The sequence below is a fragment of the Lissotriton vulgaris genome, unplaced genomic scaffold (genome assembly GCF_964263255.1).
Source record: "Lissotriton vulgaris unplaced genomic scaffold, aLisVul1.2 SCAFFOLD_882, whole genome shotgun sequence".
In the NCBI taxonomy this organism is placed as follows: domain Eukaryota; kingdom Metazoa; phylum Chordata; class Amphibia; order Caudata; family Salamandridae; genus Lissotriton; species Lissotriton vulgaris.
This window is the reverse complement of record NW_028254400.1, coordinates 271346-291897: the sequence shown is the minus strand read 5'-3', so window position 1 is coordinate 291897 and position 20552 is coordinate 271346.

Sequence of the window (20552 nt, the reverse complement as noted above, 5' to 3'; positions counted from 1 at the left end):
ACGGAGGCCTGTCAGTGTCATGCAGCACGGTGGCCTGGCGGTGTCATGCAGCACGGAGGCCTGGCGGTGTCATGCAGCACGGAGGCCTGGCGGTGTCATGCACGGAGGCCTGGCGGTGTCATGCACGGAGGCCTGGCGGTGTCATGCAGCACAGAGGCCTGGCGGTGTCATGCAGCACGGAGGCCTGGAGGTGTCATGCAGCACGGAGGCCTGGAGGTGTCATGCAGCACGGAGGCCTGGCGATGTCATGCACGGAGGCCTGGCGGTGTCATGCAGCACGGAGGCCTGGCGGTGTCATGCACGGAGGCCTGGCGGTGTCATGCACGGAGGCCTGGCGGTGTCATGCAGCACAGAGGCCTGGCGGTGTCATGCAGCACGGAGGCCTGGAGGTGTCATGCAGCACGGAGGCCTGGAGGTGTCATGCAGCACGGAGGCCTGGCGATGTCATGCACGGAGGCCTGGCGGTGTCATGCACGGAGGCCTGGCGGTGTCATGCAGCACCGAGGCCTGGCGGTGTCATGCAGCACAGAGGCCTGGCGGTGTCATGCAGCACGGAGGCCTGGCGGTGTCATGCAGCACGGAGGCCTGGCGGTGTCATGCACGGAGGCCTGGCGGTGTCATGCACGGAGGCCAGGCGGTGTCATGCAGCACGGAGGCCTGGCGGTGTCATGCAGCACGGAGGCCTGGCAGTGTTATGCACGGAGGCCTGGCGGTGTCATGCAGCACGGAGGCCTGGCAGTGTCATGCAGCACGGAGGCCTGGCGGTGTCATGCACGGAGGCCTGGCGGTGTCATGCAGCACGGAGGCCTGGCGGTGTCATGCAGCACGGAGGCCTGGCGGTGTCATGCAGCACGGAGGCCTGGCGGTGTCATGCAGCACGGAGGCCTGGCGGTGTCATGCAGCACGGAGGCCTGGCGGTGTCATGCAGCACGGAGGCCTGGCGGTGTCATGCAGCACGGAGGCCTGGCGGTGTCATGCACGGAGGCCTGGCGGTGTCATGCAGCACGGAGGCCTGGCGGTATCATGCAGCACGGAGGCCTGGCGGTGTCATGCAGCACGGAGGCCTGGCGGTATCATGCAGCACGGAGGCCTGGCGGTGTCATGCAGCACGGAGGCCTGGCGGTGTCATGCAGCACGGAGGCCTGGTGGTTTCATGCAGCACAGAGGCCTGGCGGTGTCATGCAGCACGGAGGCCTGGCGGTGTCATGCACGGAGGCCTGGCGGTGTCATGCACGGAGGCCTGGCGGTGTCATGCAGCATGGAGGCCTGGCGGTGTCATGCACGGAGGCTTGGCGGTGTCATGCAGCACGGAGGCCTGGCGGTGTCATGCACGGAGACCTGGCGGTGTCATGCAGCACGGAGGCCTGGCGGTGTCATGCAGCACGGAGGCCTGGCGGTGTCATGCAGCACGGAGGCCTGGCGGTGTCATGCACGGAGGCCTGGTGGTGTCATGCAGCACGGAGGCCTGGCGGTGTCATGCACGGATGCCTGGTGGTGTCATGCAGCACGGAGGCCTGGCGGTGTCATGCAGCACAGAGGCCTGGCGGTGTCATGCAGCACGGAGGCCTGGCGGTGTCATGCAGCACGGAGGCCTGGCGGTGTCATGCAGCACGGAGGCCTGGCGGTGTCATGCAGCACGGAGGCCTGGCGGTGTCATGCACGGAGGCCTGGCGGTGTCATGCACGGAGGCCTGGCGGTGTCATGCACGGAGGCCTGGCGGTGTCATGCACGGAGGCCTGGCGGTGTCATGCAGCATGGAGGCCTGGCGGTGTCATGCAGCACGGAGGCCTGGCGGTGTCATGCAGCACGGAGGCCTGGCGGTGTCATGCAGCACGGAGGCCTGGCGGTGTCATGCAGCACGGAGGCCTGGCGGTGTCATGCAGCACGGAGGCCTGGCGGTGTCATGCAGCACGGAGGCCTGGCAGTGTCATGCAGCACGGAGGCCTGGCAGTGTCATGCAGCACGGAGGCCTGGCGGTGTCATGCAGCACGGAGGCCTGGCGGTGTCATGCACGGAGGCCTGGCGGTGTCATGCAGCACGGAGGCCTGGCGGTGTCATGCAGCACGTAGGCCTGGCAGTGTCATGGACGGAGGCCTGTCAGTGTCATGCAGCACGGTGGCCTGGCGGTCTCATGCAGCACAGAGGCCTGGCGGTGTCATGCAGCACGGAGGCCTGGCGGTGTCATGCAGCACGGAGGCCTGGCGGTGTAATGCAGCACGGAGGCCTGGCGGTGTCAAGCACGGAGGCCTGGCGGTGTCATGCAGCACGGAGGCCTGGCTTTGTCATGCACGGAGGCCTGGCGGTGTCATGCAGCACGGAGGCCTGGCGGTGTCATGCAGCACGTAGGCCTGGCGGTGTCATGGACGGAGGCCTGTCAGTGTCATGCAGCACGGTGGCCTGGCGGTGTCATGCAGCACGGAGGCCTGGCGGTGTCATGCAGCACGGAGGCCTGGCGGTGTCATGCAGCACGGAGGCCTGGCGGTGTCATGCAGCATGGAGGCCTGGCGGTGTCATGCAGCATGGAGGCCTGGCGGTGTCATGCAGCACGGAGGCCTGGCGGTGTCATGCAGCACGGAGGCCTGGCGGTGTCATGCACGGAGGCCTGGCGGTGTCATGCACGGAGGCCTGGCGGTGTCATGCAGCACGGAGGCCTGGCGGTGTCATGCAGCACGGAGGCCTGGAGGTGTCATGCAGCACGGAGGCCTGGAGTTGTCATGCAGCACGGAGGCCTGGCGATGTCATGCACGGAGGCCTGGCAGTGTCATGCACGGAGGCCTGGCGGTGTCATGCAGCACGGAGGCCTGGCGGTGTCATGCATGGAGGCCTGGCGGTGTCATGCACGGAGGCCTGGCGGTGTCATGCACGGAGGCCTGGCGGTGTCATGCAGCATGGAGGCCTGGCGGTGTCATGCAGCACGGAGGCCTGGCGGTGTCATGCAGCATGGAGGCCTGGCGGTGTCATGCAGCACAGAGGCCTGGCGGTGTCATGCAGCACGGAGGCCTGGCGGTGTCATGCACGGGGGCCTGGCGGTGTCATGCAGCACGGAGGCCTGGCGGTGTCATGCAGCACGGAGGCCTGGCGGTGTCATGCAGCACGGAGGCCTGGCGGTGTCATGCAGCACGGAGGCCTGGCGGTGTCATGCATGGAGGCCTGGCAATGTCATGCAGCATGGAGGCCTGGCGGTGTCATGCAGCACGGAGGCCTGGCGGTGTCATGCAGCACGGAGGCCTGGCGGTGTCATGCAGCACGGAGGCCTGGCGGTGTCATGCAGCACAGAGGCCTGGCAGTTTCATGCAGCACGGAGGCCTGGCGGTGTCATGCAGCACGGAGGCCTGGCGGTGTCATGCAGCACGGAGCCCTGGTGGTGTCATGCAGCACGGAGCCCTGGCGGTGTCATGCACGGAGGCCTGGCGGTGTCATGCAGCACGGAGGCCTGGCGGTGTCATGCAGCACGGAGGCCTGGCGGTGTCATGCAGCACGGAGGCCTGGCGGTGTCATGCACGGAGGCCTGGCAGTGTCATGCAGCACGGAGGCCTGGCGGTGTCATGCAGCACGGATGCCTGGCGGTGTCATGCAGCACGGAGGCCTGGCGGTGTCATGCAGCACGGAGGCCTGGCGGTGTCATGCACGGAGGCCTGGCGGTGTCATGCACGGAGGCCTGGCGGTGTCATGCACGGAGGCCTGGCGGTGTCATGCAGCACGGAGGCCTGGCGGTGTCATGCAGCACGGAGGCCTGGCGGTGTCATGCACGGAGGCCTGGCGGTGTCATGCAGCACAGAGGCCAGGCGGTGTCATGCACGGAGGCCTGGCGGTGTCATGCAGCACGGAGGCCTGGCCGTGTCATGCAGCACGGAGGCCTGGCCGTGTCATGCACGAAGGCCTGGCGGTGTCATGCAGCACGGAGGCCTGGCGGTGTCATGCACGGAGGCCTGGCGGTGTCATGCACGGAGGCCTGGCGGTGTCATGCAGCACGGAGGCCTGGCGGTGTCATGCAGCACGGAGGCCTGGCGGTGTCATGCAGCACGGAGGCCTGGCGGTGTCATGCAGCACGGAGGCCTGGCTGTGTCATGCAGCACAGAGGCCTGGCGGTGTCATGCAGCACGGAGGCCTGGCGGTGTCATGCAGCACGGAGGCCTGGCGGTGTCAAGCACGGAGGCCTGGCGGTGTCATGCAGCACAGAGGCCTGGCGGTGTCATGCAGCACAGAGGCCTGGCGGTGTCATGCAGCACGGAGGCCTGGCGGTGTCATGCAGCACGGAGGCCTGGCGGTGTCATGCAGCACGGAGGCCTGGCGGTGTCATGCAGCACGGAGGCCTGGCGGTGTCATGCAGCACGGAGGCCTGGCGGTGTCATGCACGGAGGCCTGGCGGTGTCATGCACGGAGGCCTGGCGGTGTCATGCACGGAGGCCTGGCGGTGTCATGCACGGAGGCCTGGCGGTGTCATGCAGCATGGAGGCCTGGCGGTGTCATGCAGCACGGAGGCCTGGCGGTGTCATGCAGCACGGAGGCCTGGCGGTGTCATGCAGCACGGAGGCCTGGCGGTGTCATGCAGCACGGAGGCCTGGCGGTGTCATGCAGCACGGAGGCCTGGCGGTGTCAAGCACGGAGGCCTGGCGGTGTCATGCAGCACGGAGGCCTGGCTTTGTCATGCACGGAGGCCTGGCGGTGTCATGCAGCACGGAGGCCTGGCGGTGTCATGCAGCACGTAGGCCTGGCGGTGTCATGGACGGAGGCCTGTCAGTGTCATGCAGCACGGTGGCCTGGCGGTGTCATGCAGCATGGAGGCCTGGCGGTGTCATGCAGCACGGAGGCCTGGCGGTGTCATGCAGCATGGAGGCCTGGCGGTGTCATGCAGCATGGAGGCCTGGCGGTGTCATGCAGCATGGAGGCCTGGCGGTGTCATGCAGCACGGAGGCCTGGCGGTGTCATGCAGCACGGAGGCCTGGCGGTGTCATGCACGGAGGCCTGGCGGTGTCATGCACGGAGGCCTGGCGGTGTCATGCAGCACGGAGGCCTGGCGGTGTCATGCAGCACGGAGGCCTGGAGGTGTCATGCAGCACGGAGGCCTGGAGGTGTCATGCAGCACGGAGGCCTGGCGGTGTCAAGCACGGAGGCCTGGCGGTGTCATGCAGCACAGAGGCCTGGCGGTGTCATGCAGCACAGAGGCCTGGCGGTGTCATGCAGCACGGAGGCCTGGCGGTGTCATGCAGCACGGAGGCCTGGCGGTGTCATGCAGCACGGAGGCCTGGCGGTGTCATGCAGCACGGAGGCCTGGCGGTGTCATGCACGGAGGCCTGGCGGTGTCATGCACGGAGGCCTGGCGGTGTCATGCACGGAGGCCTGGCGGTGTCATGCACGGAGGCCTGGCGGTGTCATGCACGGAGGCCTGGCGGTGTCATGCAGCACGGAGGCCTGGCGGTGTCATGCAGCACGGAGGCCTGGCGGTGTCATGCAGCACGGAGGCCTGGCGGTGTCATGCAGCACGGAGGCCTGGCGGTGTCATGCAGCACGGAGGCCTGGCGGTGTCATGCAGCACGGAGGCCTGGCGGTGTCATGCAGCACGGAGGCCTGGCAGTGTCATGCAGCACGGAGGCCTGGCAGTGTCATGCAGCACGGAGGCCTGGCGGTGTCATGCAGCACGGAGGCCTGGCGGTGTCATGCACGGAGGCCTGGCGGTGTCATGCAGCACGGAGGCCTGGCGGTGTCATGCAGCACGTAGGCCTGGCAGTGTCATGGACGGAGGCCTGTCAGTGTCATGCAGCACGTGGCCTGGCGGTCTCATGCAGCACAGAGGCCTGGCGGTGTCATGCAGCACGGAGGCCTGGCGGTGTCATGCAGCACGGAGGCCTGGCGGTGTAATGCAGCACGGAGGCCTGGCGGTGTCAAGCACGGAGGCCTGGCGGTGTCATGCAGCACGGAGGCCTGGCTTTGTCATGCACGGAGGCCTGGCGGTGTCATGCAGCACGGAGGCCTGGCGGTGTCATGCAGCACGTAGGCCTGGCGGTGTCATGGACGGAGGCCTGTCAGTGTCATGCAGCACGGTGGCCTGGCGGTGTCATGCAGCACGGAGGCCTGGCGGTGTCATGCAGCACGGAGGCCTGGCGGTGTCATGCAGCACGGAGGCCTGGCGGTGTCATGCAGCACGGAGGCCTGGCGGTGTCATGCAGCACGGAGGCCTGGCGGTGTCATGCAGCATGGAGGCCTGGCGGTGTCATGCAGCATGGAGGCCTGGCGGTGTCATGCAGCACGGAGGCCTGGCGGTGTCATGCAGCACGGAGGCCTGGCGGTGTCATGCAGCACGGAGGCCTGGCGGTATCATGCAGCACGGAGGCCTGGCGGTGTCATGCAGCACAGAGGCCTGGCGGTGTCATGCACTGAGGCCTGGCGGTGTCATGCACTGAGGCCTGGCGGTGTCATGCACGGAGGCCTGGCGGTGTCATGCAGCACGGAGGCCTGGCGGTGTCATGCACGGAGGCCTGGCGGTGTCATGCACGGAGGCCTGGCGGTGTCATGCACGGAGGCCTGGCTGTGTCATGCAGCACGGAGGCCTGGCTGTGTCATGCAGCACGGAGGCCTGGCGGTGTCATGCAGCACGGAGGCCTGGCAGTGTCATGCACGGAGGCCTGGCGGTGTCATGCAGCACGGAGGCCTGGCGGTGTCATGCAGCACGGAGGCCTGGCGGTGTCATGCAGCACGGAGGCCTGGCGGTGTCATGCAGCACGGAGGCCTGGCGGTGTCATGCAGCACCGAGGCCTGGCGGTGTCATGCAGCACGGAGGCCTGGCGGTGTCATACACAGAGGCCTGGCAGTGTCATGCAGCACGGAGGCCTGACGGTGTCATGCACGGAGGCCTGGCGGTGTCATGCACGGAGGCCTGGCGGTGTCATGCAGCACGGAGCCCTGGCGGTGTCATGCACGGAGGCCTGGCGGTGTCATGCACGGAGGCCTGGCGGTGTCGTGCAGCACGGAGGCCTGGCGGTGTCATGCACGGAGGCCAGGCGGTGTCATGCAGCACGGAGGCCTGGCGGTGTCATGCAGCACGGAGGCCTGGCAGTGTTATGCACGGAGGCCTGGCGGTGTCATGCAGCACGGAGGCCTGGCAGTGTCATGCAGCACGGAGGCCTGGCGGTGTCATGCAGCACGGAGGCCTGGCAGTGTCATGCACGAAGGCCTGGCGGTGTCATGCAGCACGGAGGCCTGGCAGTGTCATGCATGGAGGCCTGGCGGTGTCATGCACGGAGGCCTGGCGGTGTCATGCACGGAGGCCTGGCGGTGTCATGCAGCACGGAGGCCTGGCGGTGTCATGCAGCACGGAGGCCTGGAGGTGTCATGCAGCACGGAGGCCTGGCGGTGTCATGCAGCACGGAGGCCTGGCGGTGTCATGCAGCACGGAGGCCTGGCGGTGTCATGCAGCACGTAGGCCTGGCGGTGTCATGCACGGAGGCCTGGCGGTGTCATGCAGCACGGAGGCCTGGCAGTGTCATGCATGGAGGCCTGGCGGTGTCATGCACGGAGGCCTGGCGGTGTCATGCAGCACGGAGGCCTGGCGGTGTCATGCAGCACGGAGGCCTGGCGGTGTCATGCAGCATGGAGGCCTGGTGGTGTCATGCAGCACGGAGGCCTGGCGGTGTCATGCAGCACGGAGGCCTGGCGGTGTCATGCACGGAGGCCTGGCGGTGTCATGCAGCACGGAGGCCTGGCCGTGTCATGCAGCACGGAGGCCTGGCGGTGTCATGCACGAAGGCCTGGCGGTGTCATGCAGCACGGAGGCCTGGCGGTGTCATGCACGGAGGCCTGGCGGTGTCATGCAGCATGGAGGCCTGGCGGTGTCATGCAGCACGGAGGCCTGGCGGTGTCATGCAGCACAGAGGCCTGGCGGTGTCATGCAGCACGGAGGCCTGGCGGTGTCATGCACGGAGGCCTGGCGGTGTCATGCAGCACGGAGGCCTGGCGGTGTCATGCACGGATGCCTGGCGGTGTCATGCAGCACGGAGGCCTGGCGGTGTCATGCAGCACGGAGGCCTGGCGGTGTCATGCAGCACGGAGGCCTGGCGGTGTCATGCAGCACGGAGGCCTGGCGGTGTCATGCAGCACGGAGGCCTGGCGGTGTCATGCAGCACGGAGGCCTGGCGGTGTCATGCAGCACGGAGGCCTGGCGGTGTCATGCACGGAGGCCTGGCGGTGTCATACACAGAGGCCTGGCAGTGTCATGCAGCACGGAGGCCTGACGGTGTCATGCACGGAGGCCTGGCGGTGTCATGCACGGAGGCCTGGCGGTGTCATGCAGCACGGAGGCCTGGCGGTGTCATGCAGCACGGAGGCCTGGCGGTGTCATGCACGGAGGCCTGGCGGTGTCATGCAGCACGGAGGCCTGGCGGTGTCATGCAGCACGGAGGCCTGGCGGTGTCATGCAGCACGGAGGCCTGGCGGTATCATGCAGCACGGAGGCCTGGCGGTGTCATGCAGCACGGAGGCCTGGCGGTGTCATGCAGCACGGAGGCCTGGCGGTGTCATGCAGCACGGAGGCCTGGCGGTATCATGCAGCACGGAGGCCTGGCGGTGTCATGCAGCACAGAGGCCTGGCGATGTCATGCACGGAGGCCTGGCGGTGTCATGCACTGAGGCCTGGCGGTGTCATGCACTGAGGCCTGGCGGTGTCATGCAGCACGGAGGCCTGGCGGTGTCATGCACGGAGGCCTGGCGGTGTCATGCACGGAGGCCTGGCGGTGTCATGCACGGAGGCCTGGCTGTGTCATGCAGCACGGAGGCCTGGCCGTGTCATGCAGCACGGAGGCCTGGCGGTGTCATGCAGCACGGAGGCCTGGCAGTGTCATGCACGGAGGCCTGGCGGTGTCATGCAGCACGGAGGCCTGGCGGTGTCATGCAGCACGGAGGCCTGGCGGTGTCATGCAGCACGGAGGCCTGGCGGTGTCATGCAGCACGGAGGCCTGGCGGTGTCATGCAGCACCGAGGCCTGGCGGTGTCATGCAGCACGGAGGCCTGGCGGTGTCATACACAGAGGCCTGGCAGTGTCATGCAGCACGGAGCCCTGGCGGTGTCATGCACGGAGGCCTGGCGGTGTCATGCACGGAGGCCTGGCGGTGTCGTGCAGCACGGAGGCCTGGCGGTGTCATGCAGCACGGAGGCCTGGCGGTGTCATGCAGCACGGAGGCCTGGTGGTGTCATGCACGGAGGCCTGGCGTTGTCATGCAGCACGGAGGCCTGGCGGTATCATGCAGCACGGAGGCCTGGCGGTGTCATGCAGCACGGAGGCCTGGCGGTGTCATGCACGGAGGCCTGGCGGTGTCATGCAGCACGGAGGCCTGGCGGTATCATGCAGCACGGAGGCCTGGCGGTGTCATGCAGCACGGAGGCCTGGCGGTGTCATGCAGCACGGAGGCCTGGCGGTGTCATGCTGCACGGAGACCTGGCGGTGTCATGCACGGAGGCCTGGCGGTGTCATGCACGGAGGCCTGGCGGTGTCATGCACGGAGGCCTGGCGGTGTCATGCACGGAGGCCTGGCGGTGTCATGCACGGAGGCCTGGCGGTGTCATGCACGGAGGCTGGCGGTGTCATGCACGGAGGCCTGGCGGTGTCATGCAGCATGGAGGCCTGGCGGTGTCATGCAGCACGGAGGCCTGGCGGTGTCATGCAGCACGGAGGCCTGGCGGTGTCATGCAGCACGGAGGCTTGGCGGTGTCATGCAGCACGGAGGCCTGGCGGTGTCATGCAGCACGGAGGCCTGGCAGTGTCATGCAGCACGGAGGCCTGGCAGTGTCATGCAGCACGGAGGCCTGGCGGTGTCATGCAGCATGGAGGCCTGGCGGTGTCATGCACGGAGGCCTGGCGGTGTCATGCAGCACGGAGGCCTGGCGGTGTCATGCAGCACGTAGGCCTGGCAGTGTCATGGACGGAGGCCTGTCAGTGTCATGCAGCACGGTGGCCTGGCGGTGTCATGCAGCACAGAGGCCTGGCAGTGTCATGCAGCACGGAGGCCTGGCGGTGTCATGCAGCACGGAGGCCTGGCGGTGTCATGCAGCACGGAGGCCTGGCGGTGTCAAGCACGGAGGCCTGGCGGTGTCATGCAGCACGGAGGCCTGGCGGTGTCATGCAGCACGTAGGCCTGGCGGTGTCATGGACGGAGGCCTGTCAGTGTCATGCAGCACGGTGGCCTGGCGGTGTCATGCAGCACGGAGGCCTGTCAGTGTCATGCAGCACGGTGGCCTGGCGGTGTCATGCAGCACGGAGGCCTGGCGGTGTCATGCAGCACGGAGGCCTGGCGGTGTCATGCACGGAGGCCTGGCGGTGTCATGCACGGAGGCCTGGCGGTGTCATGCAGCACAGAGGCCTGGCGGTGTCATGCAGCACGGAGGCCTGGAGGTGTCATGCAGCACGGAGGCCTGGAGGTGTCATGCAGCACGGAGGCCTGGCGATGTCATGCACGGAGGCCTGGCGGTGTCATGCAGCACGGAGGCCTGGCGGTGTCATGCACGGAGGCCTGGCGGTGTCATGCACGGAGGCCTGGCGGTGTCATGCAGCACAGAGGCCTGGCGGTGTCATGCAGCACGGAGGCCTGGAGGTGTCATGCAGCACGGAGGCCTGGAGGTGTCATGCAGCACGGAGGCCTGGCGATGTCATGCACGGAGGCCTGGCGGTGTCATGCAGCACCGAGGCCTGGCGGTGTCATGCAGCACAGAGGCCTGGCGGTGTCATGCAGCACGGAGGCCTGGCGGTGTCATGCAGCACGGAGGCCTGGCGGTGTCATGCACGGAGGCCAGGCGGTGTCATGCAGCACGGAGGCCTGGCGGTGTCATGCAGCACGGAGCCCTGGCGGTGTCATGCACGGAGGCCTGGCGGTGTCATGCACGGAGGCCTGGCGGTGTCGTGCAGCACGGAGGCCTGGCGGTGTCATGCAGCACGGAGGCCTGGCGGTGTCATGCAGCACGGAGGCCTGGTGGTGTCATGCACGGAGGCCTGGCGTTGTCATGCAGCACGGAGGCCTGGCGGTATCATGCAGCACGGAGGCCTGGCGGTGTCATGCAGCACGGAGGCCTGGCGGTGTCATGCACGGAGGCCTGGCGGTGTCATGCAGCACGGAGGCCTGGCGGTATCATGCAGCACGGAGGCCTGGCGGTGTCATGCAGCATGGAGGCCTGGCGGTGTCATGCAGCACGGAGGCCTGGCGGTGTCATGCTGCACGGAGACCTGGCGGTGTCATGCACGGAGGCCTGGCGGTGTCATGCACGGAGGCCTGGCGGTGTCATGCACGGAGGCCTGGCGGTGTCATGCACGGAGGCCTGGCGGTGTCATGCACGGAGGCCTGGCGGTGTCATGCACGGAGGCTGGCGGTGTCATGCACGGAGGCCTGGCGGTGTCATGCAGCATGGAGGCCTGGCGGTGTCATGCAGCACGGAGGCCTGGCGGTGTCATGCAGCACGGAGGCCTGGCGGTGTCATGCAGCACGGAGGCTTGGCGGTGTCATGCAGCACGGAGGCCTGGCGGTGTCATGCAGCACGGAGGCCTGGCAGTGTCATGCAGCACGGAGGCCTGGCAGTGTCATGCAGCACGGAGGCCTGGCGGTGTCATGCAGCATGGAGGCCTGGCGGTGTCATGCACGGAGGCCTGGCGGTGTCATGCAGCACGGAGGCCTGGCGGTGTCATGCAGCACGTAGGCCTGGCAGTGTCATGGACGGAGGCCTGTCAGTGTCATGCAGCACGGTGGCCTGGCGGTGTCATGCAGCACAGAGGCCTGGCAGTGTCATGCAGCACGGAGGCCTGGCGGTGTCATGCAGCACGGAGGCCTGGCGGTGTCATGCAGCACGGAGGCCTGGCGGTGTCAAGCACGGAGGCCTGGCGGTGTCATGCAGCACGGAGGCCTGGCGGTGTCATGCAGCACGTAGGCCTGGCGGTGTCATGGACGGAGGCCTGTCAGTGTCATGCAGCACGGTGGCCTGGCGGTGTCATGCAGCACGGAGGCCTGTCAGTGTCATGCAGCACGGTGGCCTGGCGGTGTCATGCAGCACGGAGGCCTGGCGGTGTCATGCAGCACGGAGGCCTGGCGGTGTCATGCACGGAGGCCTGGCGGTGTCATGCACGGAGGCCTGGCGGTGTCATGCAGCACAGAGGCCTGGCGGTGTCATGCAGCACGGAGGCCTGGAGGTGTCATGCAGCACGGAGGCCTGGAGGTGTCATGCAGCACGGAGGCCTGGCGATGTCATGCACGGAGGCCTGGCGGTGTCATGCAGCACGGAGGCCTGGCGGTGTCATGCACGGAGGCCTGGCGGTGTCATGCACGGAGGCCTGGCGGTGTCATGCAGCACAGAGGCCTGGCGGTGTCATGCAGCACGGAGGCCTGGAGGTGTCATGCAGCACGGAGGCCTGGAGGTGTCATGCAGCACGGAGGCCTGGCGATGTCATGCACGGAGGCCTGGCGGTGTCATGCACGGAGGCCTGGCGGTGTCATGCAGCACCGAGGCCTGGCGGTGTCATGCAGCACAGAGGCCTGGCGGTGTCATGCAGCACGGAGGCCTGGCGGTGTCATGCAGCACGGAGGCCTGGCGGTGTCATGCACGGAGGCCTGGCGGTGTCATGCACGGAGGCCAGGCGGTGTCATGCAGCACGGAGGCCTGGCGGTGTCATGCAGCACGGAGGCCTGGCAGTGTTATGCACGGAGGCCTGGCGGTGTCATGCAGCACGGAGGCCTGGCAGTGTCATGCAGCACGGAGGCCTGGCGGTGTCATGCACGGAGGCCTGGCGGTGTCATGCAGCACGGAGGCCTGGCGGTGTCATGCAGCACGGAGGCCTGGCGGTGTCATGCAGCACGGAGGCCTGGCGGTGTCATGCAGCACGGAGGCCTGGCGGTGTCATGCAGCACGGAGGCCTGGCGGTGTCATGCAGCACGGAGGCCTGGCGGTGTCATGCAGCACGGAGGCCTGGCGGTGTCATGCACGGAGGCCTGGCGGTGTCATGCAGCACGGAGGCCTGGCGGTATCATGCAGCACGGAGGCCTGGCGGTGTCATGCAGCACGGAGGCCTGGCGGTATCATGCAGCACGGAGGCCTGGCGGTGTCATGCAGCACGGAGGCCTGGCGGTGTCATGCAGCACGGAGGCCTGGTGGTTTCATGCAGCACAGAGGCCTGGCGGTGTCATGCAGCACGGAGGCCTGGCGGTGTCATGCACGGAGGCCTGGCGGTGTCATGCACGGAGGCCTGGCGGTGTCATGCAGCATGGAGGCCTGGCGGTGTCATGCACGGAGGCTTGGCGGTGTCATGCAGCACGGAGGCCTGGCGGTGTCATGCACGGAGACCTGGCGGTGTCATGCAGCACGGAGGCCTGGCGGTGTCATGCAGCACGGAGGCCTGGCGGTGTCATGCAGCACGGAGGCCTGGCGGTGTCATGCACGGAGGCCTGGTGGTGTCATGCAGCACGGAGGCCTGGCGGTGTCATGCACGGATGCCTGGTGGTGTCATGCAGCACGGAGGCCTGGCGGTGTCATGCAGCACAGAGGCCTGGCGGTGTCATGCAGCACGGAGGCCTGGCGGTGTCATGCAGCACGGAGGCCTGGCGGTGTCATGCAGCACGGAGGCCTGGCGGTGTCATGCAGCACGGAGGCCTGGCGGTGTCATGCACGGAGGCCTGGCGGTGTCATGCACGGAGGCCTGGCGGTGTCATGCACGGAGGCCTGGCGGTGTCATGCACGGAGGCCTGGCGGTGTCATGCAGCATGGAGGCCTGGCGGTGTCATGCAGCACGGAGGCCTGGCGGTGTCATGCAGCACGGAGGCCTGGCGGTGTCATGCAGCACGGAGGCCTGGCGGTGTCATGCAGCACGGAGGCCTGGCGGTGTCATGCAGCACGGAGGCCTGGCGGTGTCATGCAGCACGGAGGCCTGGCAGTGTCATGCAGCACGGAGGCCTGGCAGTGTCATGCAGCACGGAGGCCTGGCGGTGTCATGCAGCACGGAGGCCTGGCGGTGTCATGCACGGAGGCCTGGCGGTGTCATGCAGCACGGAGGCCTGGCGGTGTCATGCAGCACGTAGGCCTGGCAGTGTCATGGACGGAGGCCTGTCAGTGTCATGCAGCACGGTGGCCTGGCGGTCTCATGCAGCACAGAGGCCTGGCGGTGTCATGCAGCACGGAGGCCTGGCGGTGTCATGCAGCACGGAGGCCTGGCGGTGTAATGCAGCACGGAGGCCTGGCGGTGTCAAGCACGGAGGCCTGGCGGTGTCATGCAGCACGGAGGCCTGGCTTTGTCATGCACGGAGGCCTGGCGGTGTCATGCAGCACGGAGGCCTGGCGGTGTCATGCAGCACGTAGGCCTGGCGGTGTCATGGACGGAGGCCTGTCAGTGTCATGCAGCACGGTGGCCTGGCGGTGTCATGCAGCACGGAGGCCTGGCGGTGTCATGCAGCACGGAGGCCTGGCGGTGTCATGCAGCATGGAGGCCTGGCGGTGTCATGCAGCATGGAGGCCTGGCGGTGTCATGCAGCATGGAGGCCTGGCGGTGTCATGCAGCACGGAGGCCTGGCGGTGTCATGCAGCACGGAGGCCTGGCGGTGTCATGCACGGAGGCCTGGCGGTGTCATGCACGGAGGCCTGGCGGTGTCATGCAGCACGGAGGCCTGGCGGTGTCATGCAGCACGGAGGCCTGGAGGTGTCATGCAGCACGGAGGCCTGGAGTTGTCATGCAGCACGGAGGCCTGGCGATGTCATGCACGGAGGCCTGGCAGTGTCATGCACGGAGGCCTGGCGGTGTCATGCAGCACGGAGGCCTGGCGGTGTCATGCATGGAGGCCTGGCGGTGTCATGCACGGAGGCCTGGCGGTGTCATGCACGGAGGCCTGGCGGTGTCATGCAGCATGGAGGCCTGGCGGTGTCATGCAGCACGGAGGCCTGGCGGTGTCATGCAGCATGGAGGCCTGGCGGTGTCATGCAGCACAGAGGCCTGGCGGTGTCATGCAGCACGGAGGCCTGGCGGTGTCATGCAGCACGGAGGCCTGGCTGTGTCATGCAGCACGGAGGCCTGGCGGTGTCATGCAGCACGGAGGCCTGGCGGTGTCATGCAGCACGGAGGCCTGGCGGTGTCATGCACGGAGGCCTGGCGGTGTCATGCAGCACGGAGGCCTGGCGGTGTCATGCAGCACGTAGGCCTGGCGGTGTCATGGACGGAGGCCTGTCAGTGTCATGCAGCACGGTGGCCTGGCTTGTCATGCAGCACAGAGGCCTGGCGGTGTCATGCAGCATGGAGGCCTGGCAGTGTCATGCAGCACGGAGGCCTGGCGGTGTCATGCAGCACGGAGGCCTGGCGGTGTCAAGCACGGAGGCCTGGCGGTGTCATGCAGCACGGAGGCCTGGCGGTGTCATGCACAGAGGCCTGGCGGTGTCATGCAGCACGGAGGCCTGGCGGTGTCATACAGCACGGAGGCCTGGCGGTGTCATGCAGCACGTAGGCCTGGCGGTGTCATGGACGGAGGCCTGTCAGTGTCATGCAGCACGGTGGCCTGGCGGTGTCATGCAGCACGGAGGCCTGGCGGTGTCATGCAGCACGGAGGCCTGGCGGTGTCATGCAGCACGGAGGCCTGGCGGTGTCAAGCACGGAGGCCTGGCGGTGTCATGCAGCACGGAGGCCTGGTGGTGTCATGCACGGAGGCCTGGCGGTATAATGCAGCACGGAGGCCTGGCGGTGTCATGCACGGAGGCCTGGCGGTGTCATGCAGCACAGAGCCCTCTCGGTGTCATGCAGCACGAAGGCCTGGCGGTGTCATACATGGAGGCTCGGCGGTGTCATGCAGCACGGAGGCCTGGTGGTGTCATGCACGGAGGCCTGGCGGTGTCATGTAGCACGGAGGCCTGGTGGTGTCATGTAGCACGGAGGCCTGGCGGTGTCATGCAGCACGGAGGCATGGCCCTGTCATGCAGCACGTAGGCCTGGCGGTGTCATGCACGGAGGCCTGGCGGTGTCATGCTGCACGGAGGCCTGGCGGTGTCATGCACGGAGGCCTGGCGGTGTCATGCAGCACGGAGGCCTGGCGGTGTCATGCACGGAGGCCTGGCGGTGTCATGCAGCACAGAGGCCTGGCGGTGTCATGCACGGAGGCCTGGCGGTGTCATGCAGCACGGAGGCCTGGCGGTGTCATGCAGCACAGAGGCCTGGCGGTGTCATGCAGCATGGAGGCCTGGCGGTGTAATGCAGCATGGAGGCCTGGCGTTGTCATGCAGCACGGAGGCCTGGCGGTGTCATGCAGCACGGAGGCCTGGCGGTGTCATGCAGCACGGAGGCCTGGCAGTGTCATGCACGGAGGCCTGGCGGTGTCATGCAGCACGGAGGCCTTGCGGTGTCATGCAGCACGGAGGCATGACGGTGTCATGCAGCATGGAGGCCTGGCGGTGTCATGCAGCACTGAGGCCTGGCGGTGTCATGCATGGAGGCCTGGCGGTGTCATGCACGGAGGCCTGGCGGTGTCATGCACGGAGGCCTGGCGGTGTCATGCAGCACGGAGGCCTGGCGGTGTCATGCAGCATGGAGGCCTGGCGGTGTCATACACGGAGGCCTGGCGGTGTCATGCAGCGCGGAGGCCTGACGGTGTCATGCACGGAGGCCTGGCGGTGTCATGCAGCACAGAGGCCTGGCGGTGTCCTGCAGCACGGAGGCCTGGCGGTGTCATGCAGCACGGAGGCCTGGCGGTGTCATGCAGCACGGAGGCCTGGCGGTGTCATGCACGGAGGCATGGCGGTGTCATGCAGCAAGGAGGCCTGGCGGTGTCATGCAGCACGGAAGCCTGCCGGTGTCATGCAACACGGAGGCCTGGCGGTGTCATGCAGCACGGAGGCCTGGCGGTGTCATGCAGCACGGAGGCCTGGCGGTGTCATGCAGCACAGAGGCCTGGCAGTGTCATGCACGGAGGCCTGGCGGTGTCATGCAGCACGGAGGCCTGGCGGCGTCATGCACGGAGGCCTGGTGGTGTCATGCAGCACGGAGGCCTGGTGGTGTCATGCACGGAGGCCTGGCGGTGTCATGCAGCATGGAGGCCTGGCGGTATCATGCAGCACGGAGGCCTGGCGGTATCATGCAGCACGGAGGCCTGGCGGTGTCATGCAGCACGGAGGACTGGCGGTGTCATGCAGCACGGAGGCCTGGCGGTGTCATGCAGCACGGAGGCCTGGCGGTGTCATGCAGCACGGAGGCCTGGCGGTGTCATGCAGCACAGAGGCCTGGCGGTGTCATGCAGCACAGAGGCCTGGCGGTGTCATGCAGCACGGAGGCCTGGCGGTGTCATGCAGCACGGAGGCCTGGCGGTGTCATGCAGCACGGAGGCCTGGCGGTGTCATGCACGGAGGCCTGGTGGTGTCATGCACGGAGGCCTGGCGGTGTCATGCACGGAGGCCTGGCGGTGTCATGCACGGAGGCCTGGCGGTGTCATGCACGGAGGCCTGGCGGTGTCATGCACGGAGGCCTGGCGGTGTCATGCACGGAGGCCTGGCGGTGTCATGCACGGAGGCCTGGCGGTGTCATGCAGCACGGAGGCCTGGCGGTGTCAAGCACGGAGGCCTGGCGGTGTCATGCAGCACAGAGGCCTGGCGGTGTCATGCAGCACAGAGGCCTGGCGGTGTCATGCAGCACGGAGGCCTGGCGGTGTCATGCAGCACGGAGGCCTGGCGGTGTCATGCAGCACGGAGGCCTGGCGGTGTCATGCAGCACGGAGGCCTGGCGGTGTCATGCACGGAGGCCTGGCGGTGTCATGCACGGAGGCCTGGCGGTGTCATGCACGGAGGCCTGGCGGTGTCATGCACGGAGGCCTGGCGGTGTCATGCAGCATGGAGGCCTGGCGGTGTCATGCAGCACGGAGGCCTGGCGGTGTCATGCAGCACGGAGGCCTGGCGGTGTCATGCAGCACGGAGGCCTGGCGGTGTCATGCAGCACGGAGGCCTGGCGGTGTCATGCAGCACGGAGGCCTGGCGGTGTCATGCAGCACGGAGGCCTGGCAGTGTCATGCAGCACGGAGGCCTGGCAGTGTCATGCAGCACGGAGGCCTGGCGGTGTCATGCAGCACGGAGGCCTGGCGGTGTCATGCACGGAGGCCTGGCGGTGTCATGCAGCACGGAGGCCTGGCGGTGTCATGCAGCACGTAGGCCTGGCAGTGTCATGGACGGAGGCCTGTCAGTGTCATGCAGCACGGTGGCCTGGCGGTCTCATGCAGCACAGAGGCCTGGCAGTGTCATGCAGCACGGAGGCCTGGCGGTGTCATGCAGCACGGAGGCCTGGCGGTGTAATGCAGCACGGAGGCCTGGCGGTGTCAAGCACGGAGGCCTGGCGGTGTCATGCAGCACGGAGGCCTGGCTTTGTCATGCACGGAGGCCTGGCGGTGTCATGCAGCACGGAGGCCTGGCGGTGTCATGCAGCACGTAGGCCTGGCGGTGTCATGGACGGAGGCCTGTCAGTGTCATGCAGCACGGTGGCCTGGCGGTGTCATGCAGCACGGAGGCCTGGCGGTGTCATGCAGCACGGATGCCTGGCGGTGTCATGCAGCACGGAGGCCTGGCGGTGTCATGCAGCACGGAGGCCTGGCGGTGTCATGCAGCATGGAGGCCTGGCGGTGTCATGCAGCATGGAGGCCTGGCGGTGTCATGCAGCACGGAGGCCTGGCGGTGTCATGCAGCACCGAGGCCTGGCGGTGTCATGCACGGAGGCCTGGCGGTGTCATGCACGGAGGCCTGGCGGTGTCATGCAGCACGGAGGCCTGGCGGTGTCATGCAGCACGGAGGCCTGGAGGTGTCATGCAGCACGGAGGCCTGGAGGTGTCATGCAGCACGGAGGCCTGGCGATGTCATGCACGGAGGCCTGGCGGTGTCATGCACGGAGGCCTGGCGGTGTCATGCAGCACAGAGGCCTGGCGGTGTCATGCAGCACGGAGGCCTGGCGGTGTCATGCAGCACGGAGGCCTGGCGGTGTCATGCAGCACGGAGGCCTGGCGGTGTCATGCACGGAGGCCTGGCGGTGTCATGCACGGAGGCCTGGCGGTGTCATGCAGCACGGAGGCCTGGCGGTGTCATGCAGCACGGAGGCCTGGCGGTGTTATGCACGGAGGCCTGGCGGTGTCATGCAGCACGGAGGCCTGGCAGTGTCATGCAGCACGGAGGCCTGGCGGTGTCATGCAGCACGGAGGCCTGGCGGTGTCATGCAGCACGGAGGCCTGGCAGTGTCATGCATGGAGGCCTGGCGGTGTCATGCAGCACGGAGGCCTGGCGGTGTCATGCATGGAGGCCTGGCGGTGTCATGCACGGAGGCCTGGCGGTGTCATGCACGGAGGCCTGGCGGTGTCATGCAGCATGGAGGCCTGGCGGTGTCATGCAGCACGGAGGCCTGGCGGTGTCATGCAGCATGGAGGCCTGGCGGTGTCATGCAGCACGGAGGCCTGGCGGTGTCATGCAGCATGGAGGCCTGGCGGTGTCATGCAGCACGGAGGCCTGGCAGTGTCATGCAGCACGGAGGCCTGGCGGTGTCATGCAGCACGGAGGCCTGGAGGTGTCATGCAGCACGGAGGCCTGGCGGTGTCATGCAGCACGGAGGCCTGGCGGTGTCATGCAGCACGGAGGCCTGGCGGTGTCATGCAGCACGTAGGCCTGGCGGTGTCATGCACGGAGGCCTGGCGGTGTCATGCAGCACCGAGGCCTGGCGGTGTCATGCACGGAGGCCTGGTGGTGTCATGCAGCACGGAGGCCTGGCGGTGTCATGTACGGAGGCCTGGCGGTGTCATGCAGCACGGAGGCCTGGCCGTGTCATGCAGCACGGAGGCCTGGCGGTGTCATACACAAAGGCCTGGCGGTGTCATGCAGCACGGAGGCCTGGCGGTGTCATGCACGGAGGCCTGGCGGTGTCATGCACGGAGGCCTGGCGGTGTCATGCAGCACGGAGGCCTGGCTGTGTCATGCACGGAGGCCTGGTGGTGTCATGCAGCACGGAGGCCTGGCGGTGTCATGCACGGAGGCCTGGCGGTGTCATGCAGCACGGAGGCCTGGCGGTGTCATGCACGGATGCCTGGTGGTGTCATGCAGCACGGAGGCCTGGCGGTGTCATGCAGCACGGAGGCCTGGCGGTGTCATGCACGGAGGCCTGGCGGTGTCATGCAGCATGGAGGCCTGGCGGTGTCATGCAGCACGGAGGCCTGGCGGTGTCATGCACGGAGGCCTGGCGGTGTCATGCAGCACGGAGGCCTGGCGGTATCATGCAGCACGGAGGCCTGGCGGTGTCATGCAGCACGGAGGCCTGGCGGTGTCATGCAGCACGGAGGCCTGGCGGTGTCATGCAGCACGGAGGCCTGGCGGTGTCATGCAGCACGGAGGCCTGGCGGTGTCATGCAGCACGGAGGCCTGGCGGTGTCATGCAGCACGGAGGCCTGGCGGTGTCATGCACGGAGGCCTGGCGGTGTCATGCAGCACGGAGGCCTGGCGGTGTCATGCAGCACGGAGGCCTGGCGGTGTCATGCAGCACGGAGGCCTGGCGGTGTCATGCAGCACGGAGGCCTGGCGGTGTCATGCAGCACGGAGGCCTGGCG